The sequence below is a fragment of the Giraffa tippelskirchi genome, chromosome 1 (genome assembly GCF_054371585.1).
Source record: "Giraffa tippelskirchi isolate mGirTip1 chromosome 1, T2T-mGirTip1v1.2.pri, whole genome shotgun sequence".
In the NCBI taxonomy this organism is placed as follows: domain Eukaryota; kingdom Metazoa; phylum Chordata; class Mammalia; order Artiodactyla; family Giraffidae; genus Giraffa; species Giraffa tippelskirchi.
Window position 1 is genome coordinate 226,996,115 of NC_137275.1, and position 16,600 is coordinate 227,012,714.

The window sequence follows — 16,600 nt, forward strand, 5'->3', positions numbered from 1 at the left end:
ACTACTGGTCTTTTATGTCCTTGATTAAGTTTGTTGCTAGATGTTTTATTCTGTTTGATGCAAATATAAGTGGGATTTTCTTAATTTTGTTTCTGATTGTTATTAGTGTACAGAAACACAACTGATTTTTGCATATTGATTGGGATTGTAAATTATAATATTTTATATGATTGTAAATTGATCCAAAATTATTCAGCTTTACTGAATATAGTCTAACAACTTTTTGTGAAGTTATGTGGAAAATTTTATTTGTAAAATCTGTTTCTCCTGCAGTAGGTCATGCAGAGGACCCAAGACATGGTGGTTACTAATAGAGTTCCCACAGTACTTCTTCATTCCATGTGGACTCCTACAATGGCAGTGAGCATCACAGCTTCCCTTGAACCTCGTCTGGGTAAGTCTTGGTCTGTATAAGAAAGTTTCATGCCTGTCTAATCTAATTTTCTTTTGTGGTATTGACATGGTTGTTTTGAAACATAGTTTACTTTCCAGTAATTTAAAATGTACAGAAAATTCCTAGCAATGGGAAAAAGTACTCACATTTGCCACATCATCTAAAATACTCCATGTGTTTTATCCAAAATGGGTGCATTCTCTTGCAGAACCAGCACATAACCTCCAAAATCAGGAAATCATGTGGTTTCTCCATTATAATGTATTCCACAACCCCACTTCCACTTTTAGCAATTGTTCAATTGTATGAATATATCTTTGTTTCCATCCTCATCCTTTTTTCTTTCTTTAGAGTGTTACTGAGATTTTCAGTTATTTGGACAAACTTGATGGATTTAAAGCAGACATGGTGAATATGGGATCTGGGTGGTCTTTTCTATATGGATTTTTTTCCACTAAAGATGGTTTTAACGTTTATTCATGTTGTAACATGTATGAATACTGCATTCTTTTTTCCCCATAGTAATTAAAAATAAATAACATGCCATTTACCATTTAGATCTTTGTAAGCATACAGTGTTGTAGTATGAACTACCTTTACTTGTTTTGCCAACCAGTTTAATAATGTGTACCTTGTGTGTGCTTTGGAGAAACTGAGGAAACTGAGCCAGTGACTGAAGTGGCCCAAGATAGCACGTTAGGTACCATCTTCATCTAAAAACAAAACAGGGGCTTCCTGGTGGTCCAGTGGTTAAGACTGGACACTCCCAAAGAAGGAGGCCCAGGTTCAATCCCTGATCAGAGAACTAGATCTCCCATGCCACAACAAAGAGTTTGCATGCTGTAGCTAAATATCTGGCTTGCCTCAATGAAGGTCGACCTGGCACAGCCAAATAAAAAAACAAATAAATATTAAAAAAATAAAACCAAAGGAAAGGAAGGGTATGGTTGTTGTACAGATTTACGTCTTAGCTTTCCCTATTGATAAAAAAGAGTTTCACAGACTGTCATCCTTCTGTCTGGTATATACAGAGGATTCCTTTGAAATGAGATTTCTCTGGTAAATGTGACTCACAGAAGAGCTGTCTTGAACTTCAGTTTCAGAGATGATCATGTGTCCTCTTAAAAAAAAAAGTTAATTAGGTCCAATTAATTCTCAGGCTGAAGTGGTATATTTTGGGGTAGCATTTGCTCCCCTTCACTTTGGATGTATCCCCACTTGTTGACACAGTCATCTACCAAAGACATCCTGATATGTGAAAGTTTTTAGCTATTACAAGTAGAGCTATTGTGTAGAATTGTGTGATAGTTTTTGTCTGGACACTTTTTCAAAGCTGTTTCCTAAGTACTAGATGTGTAGTGTTCAGGTCACAGGTGAGCCTTGTTTAGCTGTGGAAAAATCCAGCTATGTTTCTCTGTGGATCGAACTTGAGTCTCTTGCATTGTCAGGCAGATTCCTAACCACTGAGCCACCAGAGAAGTGCCCCCCAGCCCTTTTTTGAGTTTACTGCATCTAATAGATGTGCAGTGCTGCTTCACTGTTGTTTTAGTTTGTAATTTCCTAATGATATATGATTTTGACTATTTTTGACATGCTTATTTACTATCTGTATATTTTCTTCGGCCAGGTGTTCAGATTTATACATTCTTAATGAAGTTGTTTGTTCCAGATTTTTTGTTATAGTTGGAGTACAATCCTTGATCAGATATGTATTTTGTAAATGTATTTTTATGTGGCTTGTGTTTAAGTTATGTGAATAAGGTTTTTCACAGTTTAAACTTCTAATTTTTTAAAGTTCATGTTATATATGTTTTATATCCTTTTTTGGATAGACTCAAGTGTTTTTTTTGCTGTTGTTAAATTTCATAAGCAAAACTGAGGTACTGTAGATACAGTTTTAAGCAAAGCTGAGGTACCATAGATACAGTTTTGGCTTTTGTTTATCGAGAAGTTTGAGTGAGGTTGGTGTACACTGTAAAATTATGTCTACATTCATTTGATTGGATATGGCTTCCAGTTATTTGTATAATTGGTTTTGGCGATGTCATGGGAAGTCAGTTTCCCCAAGGGAAACTGGGTGGGGTCCATGAAACATGAACTGTCTTCCATCCCTGGGAATCACTTTCTCCTTTTTCTGGCTTTGGATTTGACTTGTTTGGCTATCTCATACTAGTGGAATCACAGAACGTTTGTCCCGTTTTGGTCTGGTTTATTTCACTTAGTATAATGACCATAAGGTTCGTCCACATTGTAGCATTGTCAGAATGACCGATTTTGAAGGGCTGAATCATATTCCATTGTGTGTATACCACAGTTTGTTTATGGAATTGGCTGCCATGGACACTTAGATTGCTTCTGTTTGTTGGCCAGTGTAAATCATGCTGTTCATTCAAGCAATAGTATCAAACAGCAATGGCATCAATTATAGATGTGAATCCGTTTCACTGTGACAAGTTATTATTTAAGGTATTCTATTAATGCCAGTAACAAAGCTGTCCAGAAATAATACAATGATTATTAAGAAAACAAGATTTACTACTTTGTTTTATTATTCTATTTCTTTTGAACCGATTTAATGACAACAGGCTTAACTTTTCATTAACTTGTATGACTATCAGCAGTTTGACCAAGTTGAAGAACATGACTCGTTTGTAGTCTTCCTCATCAGTACATTCCATCTACTAGCTTTAAAATCATTTAGTACAGAGCTCAAACACTGTCTAGGTGTTAATCCAGTGTTTTGTTTGATTTTCATGCAGGATCATTTTACAAGTCAAAGTATGCCTGTATGAGTTAGAGCTCTGATCCCAACAGTCCATGTAGAAGCTTCCACTGAGACATGTATAGATTTTGCACCAATGCCACTGACATTTGTGAATGTGGTATACCGCGAATCACAATAAGTGTAAACAGCTTCCCATGCTACCTATTTGAAACGACCACTATTAATGACATTTTCATTCACTTGAGGACTAAATATAGCCAACTTATGCTGCATTTGCCAAATAGACTTTGAAATATTCTTCACATAGTCCTTCATCGGTCCATGGCACTTGTCAGATTGAAGAAACCCTTGCTATGTCAAGGTTGTGAACACGTCTACTTGTGTTTTGTTTGAGATTTTAAAGTCATTCTTCAGTTTTCTTTGAGGAATGGTTCTGTATATGCCCCGTGGATCCCCAAATCCACTGATGTTCATGTGTCTCGGTGCTTCCCAGGTGGTGCTAGTGGTAAAGAACCCACCTGCCAATGCAAGAGAGTACTCCCCCTGCTCGTCTTTAGTTAGATGTTATATAGCTACTAGCAGTCTACTAATTAGAGAAAGGAATGGCAGCAGGCCCCTCACCCACAAGCTACATGGAGATAACCGTGGCACCGGGTGAGTCATCCTGGGCCATAAAACATTTGCCATGAGCAAATATATAACTTCATTCCCATAGATTAGGAGGACAGTGTATGAATAAAGCATATTGGTTTGTCAAGTCAGTTTTGAGCCTTTAGGCAGAACGTACTTGAAGATAGAGTCTAGGGTAAATACATAGTACATTCACATAGATTAAAGCAAACATTTCCAAAAGAAAAATGCATCGGTTAGCTCATGGTTTGAGAAAAGTTAAGTTCAGGTGGAACCAGGTGTCATTATAGGAACACAGATTTTTTAGAGAAAACCTCTTTTTAAATTTGTGTAGAGAAGGGGAAAAAAGATAGCACTATCTTGTTTCCTCCTGCCTCTTAAGAGAGAGAGAGAAAAAATGTCTGATATTTGCAGCCTAATTCCTCCCTTTGGAGACCCCTGGCCTTCCTGTCTGTTACCCTCTCAGTTTCATTAATTGAATGTTATCTGCCTTGTGAAACACTGAGTCTAGAAGTATGTGTTTATTTTGGGGTATTTCAGCCAATTTTATTTAAATGCGTATGTTCATGGTAGTATTGCAAAGTTTGATATGCTGTTGCTTTGTATACTGACATATGACATAGGGAAATGTGAGTCTCCAAGTTCGATTTTGCTTTTGAAGGTTGTTTTTCTTTTTAGGGGTACAAAGAAAAATAATATGACTGTTAAAATCAGCTTTTGTATCTTTGCTAGATATGAATTCTGATCACATTGAATCTGGAGATATGTCTGTGCATTAAAGTCCTAATAACTATGTGAATTGATTTCACTACCATGGAATGTTTTCATATCTATTGAGGATTTACTTCATTTATTTCGGTCATATTTGTTTAATTTTCTGTCTTACAGTTTTGCTCATAGATCAAAGCTGTTAAAAATTGAAAATGACATTTGAAATGGTCACCAGCCTTTAAATTCCTTGGGAGGTTATTCATTGGCAGTTTATAAAACTGAACGGACTGTGTGTAGCCATACTTTCTTGTTGTCATTCTGTGAATTTGAAGAATGTTTGAAGTTGTTTATGCCTTAAATATTGATACAGATGATGTCCAATATTTATCTGAATAGACTTGCTTTCAATGTGTAGTTTCCTATACGTATGTCTTTCTTTATGGATTTGGGTAGAACTTGTATTGGAACACTGAAAAATCTGTTAGAGCAACCATGCTGACCTTTCTTCTGACGGTCATAATTTAAGATTTTCATTGTCAATGATGAGCATATTTGTACTGTCATTTTGCGCCATGCCTCGGATCCAACGGAAAAACGTGCTGTTAATGCTACCTTTGTGAAGATTGAAACGATTGTAGAAACTGGAATTTGTAGAACTATTTGTGGTTTAAATATATCTTGTGTATATAATTAGCCAGATTACTGTTCGGTGTTAGACTACTATGTTACAATATGTATCACAAACGTGTCTTCCACTCTTATCCATTGGAAATGTGGTGGAGAGATATTTTGTTGATGCGAGTCATTTAAATAATGTGTTCAGAGTGTTTATATTCCTGCTATACAGGTAATGGGTTTTGGTCCCATGTTTAAATATTACTCCCCTTTCTTTTGTTATGCATGTGAAGAGCCGAAATTGAAGATGACGCAGGTATGTACAGGGATAGGGTTAGGGTGTCGGGTTAGGGTTGGGGTGTCGGGTTAGGGTGTCGGGTGAGGGTTAGGGTGTCGGGTTAGGGTGTCGGGTGTCGGGTTAGGGTTAGGGTGTCGGGTTAGGGTTAGGGTGTCGGGTTAGGGTTAGGGTGTCGGGTTAGGGTTAGGGTTAGGGTGTAGGGTTAGGGTGTCGGGTTAGGGTGTCGGGTTAGGGTTAGAGTGTCGGGTTAGGGTGTCGGGTTAGGGTGTCGGGTTAGGGTGTCGGGTTAGGGTGTCGGGTGTCGGGTTAGGGTGTCGGGTGTCGGGTTAGGGTGTCGGGTGTCGGGTTAGGGTTAGGGTTAGGGTGTCGGGTTAGGGTGTCGGGTTAGGGTTAGGGTGTCGGGTTAGGGTTAGGGTGTCGGGTTAGGGTGTCGGGTTAGGGTGTCGGGTTAGGGTTAGGGTGTCGGGTTAGGGTTAGGGTGTCGGGTTAGGGTGTCGGGTTAGGGTTAGGGTGTCGGGTTAGGGTTAGGGTGTCGGGTTAGGGTTAGGGTGTCGGGTTAGGGTGTCGGGTGTCGGGTTAGGGTGTCGGGTGTCGGGTTAGGGTTAGGGTTAGGGTGTCGGGTTAGGGTGTCGGGTTAGGGTTAGGGTGTCGGGTTAGGGTTAGGGTTAGGGTGTCGGGTTAGGGTGTCGGGTTAGGGTGTCGGGTTAGGGTTAGGGTGTCGGGTTAGGGTTAGGGTGTCGGGTTAGGGTGTCGGGTTAGGGTTAGGGTGTCGGGTTAGGGTTAGGGTGTCGGGTTAGGGTTAGGGTGTCGGGTTAGGGTGTCGGGTTAGGGTTAGGGTGTCGGGTTAGGGTTAGGGTTAGGGTTAGGGTGTCGGGTTAGGGTTAGGGTTAGGGTGTCGGGTTAGGGTTAGGGTTAGGGTGTCGGGTTAGGGTGTCGGGTTAGGGTGTCGGGTTAGGGTGTCGGGTTAGGGTTAGGGTGTCGGGTTAGGGTTAGGGTGTCGGGTTAGGGTGTCGGGTTAGGGTGTCGGGTTAGGGTGTCGGGTTAGGGTTAGGGTTAGGGTTAGGGTTAGGGTGTCGGGTTAGGGTGTCGGGTTAGGGTTAGGGTTAGGGTTAGGGTGTAGGGTTAGGGTTAGGGTTAGGGTTAGGGTTAGGGTTAGGGTGTTAGGGTGTCGGGTTAGGGTTAGGGTGTTAGGGTTAGGGTTAGGGTTAGGGTTAGGGTTAGGGTTAGGGTTAGGGTTAGGGTTAGGGTTAGGGTTAGGGTTAGGGTGTCGGGTTAGGGTTAGGGTTAGGGTGTCGGGTTAGGGTTAGGGTTAGGGTGTCGGGTTAGGGTTAGGGTGTCGGGTTAGGGTTAGGGTGTCGGGTTAGGGTTAGGGTGTCGGGTTAGGGTTAGGGTTAGGGTTAGGGTTAGGGTTAGGGTTAGGGTTAGGGTTAGGGTGTCGGGTTAGGGTTAGGGTGTCGGGTTAGGGTTAGGGTGTCGGGTTAGGGTTAGGGTGTCGGGTTAGGGTTAGGGTGTCGGGTTAGGGTGTCGGGTTAGGGTGTCGGGTTAGGGTGTCGGGTTAGGGTTAGGGTTAGGGTGTCGGGTTAGGGTTAGGGTTAGGGTTAGGGTTAGGGTGTCGGGTTAGGGTTAGGGTTAGGGTGTCGGGTTAGGGTTAGGGTTAGGGTTAGGGTTAGGGTGTCGGGTTAGGGTTAGGGTTAGGGTTAGGGTGTCGGGTTAGGGTTAGGGTTAGGGTTAGGGTTAGGGTGTCGGGTTAGGGTTAGGGTGTCGGGTTAGGGTGTCGGGTTAGGGTTAGGGTGTCGGGTTAGGGTTAGGGTGTCGGGTTAGGGTGTCGGGTTAGGGTGTCGGGTTAGGGTGTCGGGTTAGGGTGTCGGGTTAGGGTTAGGGTGTCGGGTTAGGGTGTCGGGTTAGGGTTAGGGTGTCGGGTTAGGGTTAGGGTGTCGGGTTAGGGTGTCGGGTTAGGGTTAGGGTGTCGGGTTAGGGTTAGGGTTAGGGTTAGGGTGTCGGGTTAGGGTTAGGGTTAGGGTGTCGGGTTAGGGTTAGGGTTAGGGTGTCGGGTTAGGGTTAGGGTTAGGGTTAGGGTTAGGGTGTCGGGTTAGGGTTAGGGTGTCGGGTTAGGGTGTCGGGTTAGGGTGTCGGGTTAGGGTGTCGGGTTAGGGTGTCGGGTTAGGGTGTCGGGTTAGGGTGTCGGGTTAGGGTGTCGGGTTAGGGTTAGGGTGTCGGGTTAGGGTGTCGGGTTAGGGTGTCGGGTTAGGGTGTCGGGTTAGGGTGTCGGGTTAGGGTTAGGGTGTCGGGTTAGGGTTAGGGTGTCGGGTTAGGGTTAGGGTGTCGGGTTAGGGTGTCGGGTTAGGGTTAGGGTGTCGGGTTAGGGTTAGGGTTAGGGTGTCGGGTTAGGGTTAGGGTGTCGGGTTAGGGTGTCGGGTTAGGGTGTCGGGTTAGGGTGTCGGGTTAGGGTGTCGGGTTAGGGTGTCGGGTTAGGGTGTCGGGTTAGGGTTAGGGTGTCGGGTTAGGGTGTCGGGTTAGGGTTAGGGTTAGGGTGTCGGGTTAGGGTTAGGGTGTCGGGTTAGGGTTAGGGTGTCGGGTTAGGGTTAGGGTGTCGGGTTAGGGTTAGGGTTAGGGTGTCGGGTTAGGGTTAGGGTGTCGGGTTAGGGTGTCGGGTTAGGGTGTCGGGTTAGGGTGTCGGGTTAGGGTGTCGGGTTAGGGTGTCGGGTTAGGGTGTCGGGTTAGGGTGTCGGGTTAGGGTTAGGGTTAGGGTTAGGGTGTCGGGTTAGGGTTAGGGTTAGGGTGTCGGGTTAGGGTGTCGGGTTAGGGTTAGGGTTAGGGTGTCGGGTTAGGGTGTCGGGTTAGGGTGTCGGGTTAGGGTGTCGGGTTAGGGTGTCGGGTTAGGGTTAGGGTGTCGGGTTAGGGTTAGGGTTAGGGTGTCGGGTTAGGGTGTCGGGTTAGGGTTAGGGTGTCGGGTTAGGGTTAGGGTGTCGGGTTAGGGTTAGGGTTAGGGTGTCGGGGGTTAGGGTTAGGGTTAGGGTTAGGGTGTCGGGTTAGGGTGTCGGGTTAGGGTTAGGGTGTCGGGTTAGGGTGTCGGGTTAGGGTGTCGGGTTAGGGTTAGGGTGTCGGGTTAGGGTGGGTGTCGGGTTAGGGTGTCGGGTTAGGGTTTAGGGTGTCGGGTTAGGGTGTCGGGTGGGGTTAGGGTGTCGGGTTAGGGTGTCGGGTTAGGGTGTCGGGTTAGGGTGTCGGGTTAGGGTGTCGGGTTAGGGTGGGTGTCGGGTTAGGGTGTCGGGTTAGGGTGTCGGGTTAGGGTGTCGGGTTAGGGTGTCGGGTTAGGGTGTCGGGTTAGGGTGTCGGGTTAGGGTGTCGGGTTAGGGTTAGGGTTAGGGTGTCGGGTTAGGGTGTCGGGTTAGGGTGTCGGGTTAGGGTTAGGGTTAGGGTTAGGGTTAGGGTGTCGGGTTAGGGTTAGGGTCGGGTTAGGGTTAGGGTTAGGGTGTCGGGTTAGGGTTAGGGTTAGGGTGTCGGGTTAGGGTTAGGGTTAGGGTGTCGGGTTAGGGTTAGGGTTAGGGTGTCGGGTTAGGGTGTCGGGTTAGGGTGTCGGGTTAGGGTGTCGGGTTAGGGTGTCGGGTTAGGGTTAGGGTTAGGGTTAGGGTGTCGGGTTAGGGTTAGGGTTAGGGTGTCGGGTTAGGGTGTAGGGTTAGGGTTCGGGTTAGGGTTAGGGTTAGGGTTAGGGTTAGGGTTAGGGTTAGGGTTAGGGTTAGGGTTAGGGTTAGGGTTAGGGTTAGGGTTAGGGTTAGGGTTAGGGTTAGGGTTAGGGTTAGGGTTAGGGTTAGGGTTAGGGTTAGGGTTAGGGTTAGGGTTAGGGTTAGGGTTAGGGTTAGGGTTAGGGTTAGGGTTAGGGTTAGGGTTAGGGTTAGGGTTAGGGTTAGGGTTAGGGTTAGGGTTAGGGTTAGGGTTAGGGTTAGGGTTAGGGTTAGGGTTAGGGTTAGGGTTAGGGTTAGGGTTAGGGTTAGGGTTAGGGTTAGGGTTAGGGTTAGGGTTAGGGTTAGGGTTAGGGTTAGGGTTAGGGTTAGGGTTAGGGTTAGGGTTAGGGTTAGGGTTAGGGTTAGGGTTAGGGTTAGGGTTAGGGTTAGGGTTAGGGTTAGGGTTAGGGTTAGGGTTAGGGTTAGGGTTAGGGTTAGGGTTAGGGTTAGGGTTAGGGTTAGGGTTAGGGTTAGGGTTAGGGTTAGGGTTAGGGTTAGGGTTAGGGTTAGGGTTAGGGTTAGGGTTAGGGTTAGGGTTAGGGTTAGGGTTAGGGTTAGGGTTAGGGTTAGGGTTAGGGTTAGGGTTAGGGTTAGGGTTAGGGTTAGGGTTAGGGTTAGGGTTAGGGTTAGGGTTAGGGTTAGGGTTAGGGTTAGGGTTAGGGTTAGGGTTAGGGTTAGGGTTAGGGTTAGGGTTAGGGTTAGGGTTAGGGTTAGGGTTAGGGTTAGGGTTAGGGTTAGGGTTAGGGTTAGGGTTAGGGTTAGGGTTAGGGTTAGGGTTAGGGTTAGGGTTAGGGTTAGGGTTAGGGTTAGGGTTAGGGTTAGGGTTAGGGTTAGGGTTAGGGTTAGGGTTAGGGTTAGGGTTAGGGTTAGGGTTAGGGTTAGGGTTAGGGTTAGGGTTAGGGTTAGGGTTAGGGTTAGGGTTAGGGTTAGGGTTAGGGTTAGGGTTAGGGTTAGGGTTAGGGTTAGGGTTAGGGTTAGGGTTAGGGTTAGGGTTAGGGTTAGGGTTAGGGTTAGGGTTAGGGTTAGGGTTAGGGTTAGGGTTAGGGTTAGGGTTAGGGTTAGGGTTAGGGTTAGGGTTAGGGTTAGGGTTAGGGTTAGGGTTAGGGTTAGGGTTAGGGTTAGGGTTAGGGTTAGGGTTAGGGTTAGGGTTAGGGTTAGGGTTAGGGTTAGGGTTAGGGTTAGGGTTAGGGTTAGGGTTAGGGTTAGGGTTAGGGTTAGGGTTAGGGTTAGGGTTAGGGTTAGGGTTAGGGTTAGGGTTAGGGTTAGGGTTAGGGTTAGGGTTAGGGTTAGGGTTAGGGTTAGGGTTAGGGTTAGGGTTAGGGTTAGGGTTAGGGTTAGGGTTAGGGTTAGGGTTAGGGTTAGGGTTAGGGTTAGGGTTAGGGTTAGGGTTAGGGTTAGGGTTAGGGTTAGGGTTAGGGTTAGGGTTAGGGTTAGGGTTAGGGTTAGGGTTAGGGTTAGGGTTAGGGTTAGGGTTAGGGTTAGGGTTAGGGTTAGGGTTAGGGTTAGGGTTAGGGTTAGGGTTAGGGTTAGGGTTAGGGTTAGGGTTAGGGTTAGGGTTAGGGTTAGGGTTAGGGTTAGGGTTAGGGTTAGGGTTAGGGTTAGGGTTAGGGTTAGGGTTAGGGTTAGGGTTAGGGTTAGGGTTAGGGTTAGGGTTAGGGTTAGGGTTAGGGTTAGGGTTAGGGTTAGGGTTAGGGTTAGGGTTAGGGTTAGGGTTAGGGTTAGGGTTAGGGTTAGGGTTAGGGTTAGGGTTAGGGTTAGGGTTAGGGTTAGGGTTAGGGTTAGGGTTAGGGTTAGGGTTAGGGTTAGGGTTAGGGTTAGGGTTAGGGTTAGGGTTAGGGTTAGGGTTAGGGTTAGGGTTAGGGTTAGGGTTAGGGTTAGGGTTAGGGTTAGGGTTAGGGTTAGGGTTAGGGTTAGGGTTAGGGTTAGGGTTAGGGTTAGGGTTAGGGTTAGGGTTAGGGTTAGGGTTAGGGTTAGGGTTAGGGTTAGGGTTAGGGTTAGGGTTAGGGTTAGGGTTAGGGTTAGGGTTAGGGTTAGGGTTAGGGTTAGGGTTAGGGTTAGGGTTAGGGTTAGGGTTAGGGTTAGGGTTAGGGTTAGGGTTAGGGTTAGGGTTAGGGTTAGGGTTAGGGTTAGGGTTAGGGTTAGGGTTAGGGTTAGGGTTAGGGTTAGGGTTAGGGTTAGGGTTAGGGTTAGGGTTAGGGTTAGGGTTAGGGTTAGGGTTAGGGTTAGGGTTAGGGTTAGGGTTAGGGTTAGGGTTAGGGTTAGGGTTAGGGTTAGGGTTAGGGTTAGGGTTAGGGTTAGGGTTAGGGTTAGGGTTAGGGTTAGGGTTAGGGTTAGGGTTAGGGTTAGGGTTAGGGTTAGGGTTAGGGTTAGGGTTAGGGTTAGGGTTAGGGTTAGGGTTAGGGTTAGGGTTAGGGTTAGGGTTAGGGTTAGGGTTAGGGTTAGGGTTAGGGTTAGGGTTAGGGTTAGGGTTAGGGTTAGGGTTAGGGTTAGGGTTAGGGTTAGGGTTAGGGTTAGGGTTAGGGTTAGGGTTAGGGTTAGGGTTAGGGTTAGGGTTAGGGTTAGGGTTAGGGTTAGGGTTAGGGTTAGGGTTAGGGTTAGGGTTAGGGTTAGGGTTAGGGTTAGGGTTAGGGTTAGGGTTAGGGTTAGGGTTAGGGTTAGGGTTAGGGTTAGGGTTAGGGTTAGGGTTAGGGTTAGGGTTAGGGTTAGGGTTAGGGTTAGGGTTAGGGTTAGGGTTAGGGTTAGGGTTAGGGTTAGGGTTAGGGTTAGGGTTAGGGTTAGGGTTAGGGTTAGGGTTAGGGTTAGGGTTAGGGTTAGGGTTAGGGTTAGGGTTAGGGTTAGGGTTAGGGTTAGGGTTAGGGTTAGGGTTAGGGTTAGGGTTAGGGTTAGGGTTAGGGTTAGGGTTAGGGTTAGGGTTAGGGTTAGGGTTAGGGTTAGGGTTAGGGTTAGGGTTAGGGTTAGGGTTAGGGTTAGGGTTAGGGTTAGGGTTAGGGTTAGGGTTAGGGTTAGGGTTAGGGTTAGGGTTAGGGTTAGGGTTAGGGTTAGGGTTAGGGTTAGGGTTAGGGTTAGGGTTAGGGTTAGGGTTAGGGTTAGGGTTAGGGTTAGGGTTAGGGTTAGGGTTAGGGTTAGGGTTAGGGTTAGGGTTAGGGTTAGGGTTAGGGTTAGGGTTAGGGTTAGGGTTAGGGTTAGGGTTAGGGTTAGGGTTAGGGTTAGGGTTAGGGTTAGGGTTAGGGTTAGGGTTAGGGTTAGGGTTAGGGTTAGGGTTAGGGTTAGGGTTAGGGTTAGGGTTAGGGTTAGGGTTAGGGTTAGGGTTAGGGTTAGGGTTAGGGTTAGGGTTAGGGTTAGGGTTAGGGTTAGGGTTAGGGTTAGGGTTAGGGTTAGGGTTAGGGTTAGGGTTAGGGTTAGGGTTAGGGTTAGGGTTAGGGTTAGGGTTAGGGTTAGGGTTAGGGTTAGGGTTAGGGTTAGGGTTAGGGTTAGGGTTAGGGTTAGGGTTAGGGTTAGGGTTAGGGTTAGGGTTAGGGTTAGGGTTAGGGTTAGGGTTAGGGTTAGGGTTAGGGTTAGGGTTAGGGTTAGGGTTAGGGTTAGGGTTAGGGTTAGGGTTAGGGTTAGGGTTAGGGTTAGGGTTAGGGTTAGGGTTAGGGTTAGGGTTAGGGTTAGGGTTAGGGTTAGGGTTAGGGTTAGGGTTAGGGTTAGGGTTAGGGTTAGGGTTAGGGTTAGGGTTAGGGTTAGGGTTAGGGTTAGGGTTAGGGTTAGGGTTAGGGTTAGGGTTAGGGTTAGGGTTAGGGTTAGGGTTAGGGTTAGGGTTAGGGTTAGGGTTAGGGTTAGGGTTAGGGTTAGGGTTAGGGTTAGGGTTAGGGTTAGGGTTAGGGTTAGGGTTAGGGTTAGGGTTAGGGTTAGGGTTAGGGTTAGGGTTAGGGTTAGGGTTAGGGTTAGGGTTAGGGTTAGGGTTAGGGTTAGGGTTAGGGTTAGGGTTAGGGTTAGGGTTAGGGTTAGGGTTAGGGTTAGGGTTAGGGTTAGGGTTAGGGTTAGGGTTAGGGTTAGGGTTAGGGTTAGGGTTAGGGTTAGGGTTAGGGTTAGGGTTAGGGTTAGGGTTAGGGTTAGGGTTAGGGTTAGGGTTAGGGTTAGGGTTAGGGTTAGGGTTAGGGTTAGGGTTAGGGTTAGGGTTAGGGTTAGGGTTAGGGTTAGGGTTAGGGTTAGGGTTAGGGTTAGGGTTAGGGTTAGGGTTAGGGTTAGGGTTAGGGTTAGGGTTAGGGTTAGGGTTAGGGTTAGGGTTAGGGTTAGGGTTAGGGTTAGGGTTAGGGTTAGGGTTAGGGTTAGGGTTAGGGTTAGGGTTAGGGTTAGGGTTAGGGTTAGGGTTAGGGTTAGGGTTAGGGTTAGGGTTAGGGTTAGGGTTAGGGTTAGGGTTAGGGTTAGGGTTAGGGTTAGGGTTAGGGTTAGGGTTAGGGTTAGGGTTAGGGTTAGGGTTAGGGTTAGGGTTAGGGTTAGGGTTAGGGTTAGGGTTAGGGTTAGGGTTAGGGTTAGGGTTAGGGTTAGGGTTAGGGTTAGGGTTAGGGTTAGGGTTAGGGTTAGGGTTAGGGTTAGGGTTAGGGTTAGGGTTAGGGTTAGGGTTAGGGTTAGGGTTAGGGTTAGGGTTAGGGTTAGGGTTAGGGTTAGGGTTAGGGTTAGGGTTAGGGTTAGGGTTAGGGTTAGGGTTAGGGTTAGGGTTAGGGTTAGGGTTAGGGTTAGGGTTAGGGTTAGGGTTAGGGTTAGGGTTAGGGTTAGGGTTAGGGTTAGGGTTAGGGTTAGGGTTAGGGTTAGGGTTAGGGTTAGGGTTAGGGTTAGGGTTAGGGTTAGGGTTAGGGTTAGGGTTAGGGTTAGGGTTAGGGTTAGGGTTAGGGTTAGGGTTAGGGTTAGGGTTAGGGTTAGGGTTAGGGTTAGGGTTAGGGTTAGGGTTAGGGTTAGGGTTAGGGTTAGGGTTAGGGTTAGGGTTAGGGTTAGGGTTAGGGTTAGGGTTAGGGTTAGGGTTAGGGTTAGGGTTAGGGTTAGGGTTAGGGTTAGGGTTAGGGTTAGGGTTAGGGTTAGGGTTAGGGTTAGGGTTAGGGTTAGGGTTAGGGTTAGGGTTAGGGTTAGGGTTAGGGTTAGGGTTAGGGTTAGGGTTAGGGTTAGGGTTAGGGTTAGGGTTAGGGTTAGGGTTAGGGTTAGGGTTAGGGTTAGGGTTAGGGTTAGGGTTAGGGTTAGGGTTAGGGTTAGGGTTAGGGTTAGGGTTAGGGTTAGGGTTAGGGTTAGGGTTAGGGTTAGGGTTAGGGTTAGGGTTAGGGTTAGGGTTAGGGTTAGGGTTAGGGTTAGGGTTAGGGTTAGGGTTAGGGTTAGGGTTAGGGTTAGGGTTAGGGTTAGGGTTAGGGTTAGGGTTAGGGTTAGGGTTAGGGTTAGGGTTAGGGTTAGGGTTAGGGTTAGGGTTAGGGTTAGGGTTAGGGTTAGGGTTAGGGTTAGGGTTAGGGTTAGGGTTAGGGTTAGGGTTAGGGTTAGGGTTAGGGTTAGGGTTAGGGTTAGGGTTAGGGTTAGGGTTAGGGTTAGGGTTAGGGTTAGGGTTAGGGTTAGGGTTAGGGTTAGGGTTAGGGTTAGGGTTAGGGTTAGGGTTAGGGTTAGGGTTAGGGTTAGGGTTAGGGTTAGGGTTAGGGTTAGGGTTAGGGTTAGGGTTAGGGTTAGGGTTAGGGTTAGGGTTAGGGTTAGGGTTAGGGTTAGGGTTAGGGTTAGGGTTAGGGTTAGGGTTAGGGTTAGGGTTAGGGTTAGGGTTAGGGTTAGGGTTAGGGTTAGGGTTAGGGTTAGGGTTAGGGTTAGGGTTAGGGTTAGGGTTAGGGTTAGGGTTAGGGTTAGGGTTAGGGTTAGGGTTAGGGTTAGGGTTAGGGTTAGGGTTAGGGTTAGGGTTAGGGTTAGGGTTAGGGTTAGGGTTAGGGTTAGGGTTAGGGTTAGGGTTAGGGTTAGGGTTAGGGTTAGGGTTAGGGTTAGGGTTAGGGTTAGGGTTAGGGTTAGGGTTAGGGTTAGGGTTAGGGTTAGGGTTAGGGTTAGGGTTAGGGTTAGGGTTAGGGTTAGGGTTAGGGTTAGGGTTAGGGTTAGGGTTAGGGTTAGGGTTAGGGTTAGGGTTAGGGTTAGGGTTAGGGTTAGGGTTAGGGTTAGGGTTAGGGTTAGGGTTAGGGTTAGGGTTAGGGTTAGGGTTAGGGTTAGGGTTAGGGTTAGGGTTAGGGTTAGGGTTAGGGTTAGGGTTAGGGTTAGGGTTAGGGTTAGGGTTAGGGTTAGGGTTAGGGTTAGGGTTAGGGTTAGGGTTAGGGTTAGGGTTAGGGTTAGGGTTAGGGTTAGGGTTAGGGTTAGGGTTAGGGTTAGGGTTAGGGTTAGGGTTAGGGTTAGGGTTAGGGTTAGGGTTAGGGTTAGGGTTAGGGTTAGGGTTAGGGTTAGGGTTAGGGTTAGGGTTAGGGTTAGGGTTAGGGTTAGGGTTAGGGTTAGGGTTAGGGTTAGGGTTAGGGTTAGGGTTAGGGTTAGGGTTAGGGTTAGGGTTAGGGTTAGGGTTAGGGTTAGGGTTAGGGTTAGGGTTAGGGTTAGGGTTAGGGTTAGGGTTAGGGTTAGGGTTAGGGTTAGGGTTAGGGTTAGGGTTAGGGTTAGGGTTAGGGTTAGGGTTAGGGTTAGGGTTAGGGTTAGGGTTAGGGTTAGGGTTAGGGTTAGGGTTAGGGTTAGGGTTAGGGTTAGGGTTAGGGTTAGGGTTAGGGTTAGGGTTAGGGTTAGGGTTAGGGTTAGGGTTAGGGTTAGGGTTAGGGTTAGGGTTAGGGTTAGGGTTAGGGTTAGGGTTAGGGTTAGGGTTAGGGTTAGGGTTAGGGTTAGGGTTAGGGTTAGGGTTAGGGTTAGGGTTAGGGTTAGGGTTAGGGTTAGGGTTAGGGTTAGGGTTAGGGTTAGGGTTAGGGTTAGGGTTAGGGTTAGGGTTAGGGTTAGGGTTAGGGTTAGGGTTAGGGTTAGGGTTAGGGTTAGGGTTAGGGTTAGGGTTAGGGTTAGGGTTAGGGTTAGGGTTAGGGTTAGGGTTAGGGTTAGGGTTAGGGTTAGGGTTAGGGTTAGGGTTAGGGTTAGGGTTAGGGTTAGGGTTAGGGTTAGGGTTAGGGTTAGGGTTAGGGTTAGGGTTAGGGTTAGGGTTAGGGTTAGGGTTAGGGTTAGGGTTAGGGTTAGGGTTAGGGTTAGGGTTAGGGTTAGGGTTAGGGTTAGGGTTAGGGTTAGGGTTAGGGTTAGGGTTAGGGTTAGGGTTAGGGTTAGGGTTAGGGTTAGGGTTAGGGTTAGGGTTAGGGTTAGGGTTAGGGTTAGGGTTAGGGTTAGGGTTAGGGTTAGGGTTAGGGTTAGGGTTAGGGTTAGGGTTAGGGTTAGGGTTAGGGTTAGGGTTAGGGTTAGGGTTAGGGTTAGGGTTAGGGTTAGGGTTAGGGTTAGGGTTAGGGTTAGGGTTAGGGTTAGGGTTAGGGTTAGGGTTAGGGTTAGGGTTAGGGTTAGGGTTAGGGTTAGGG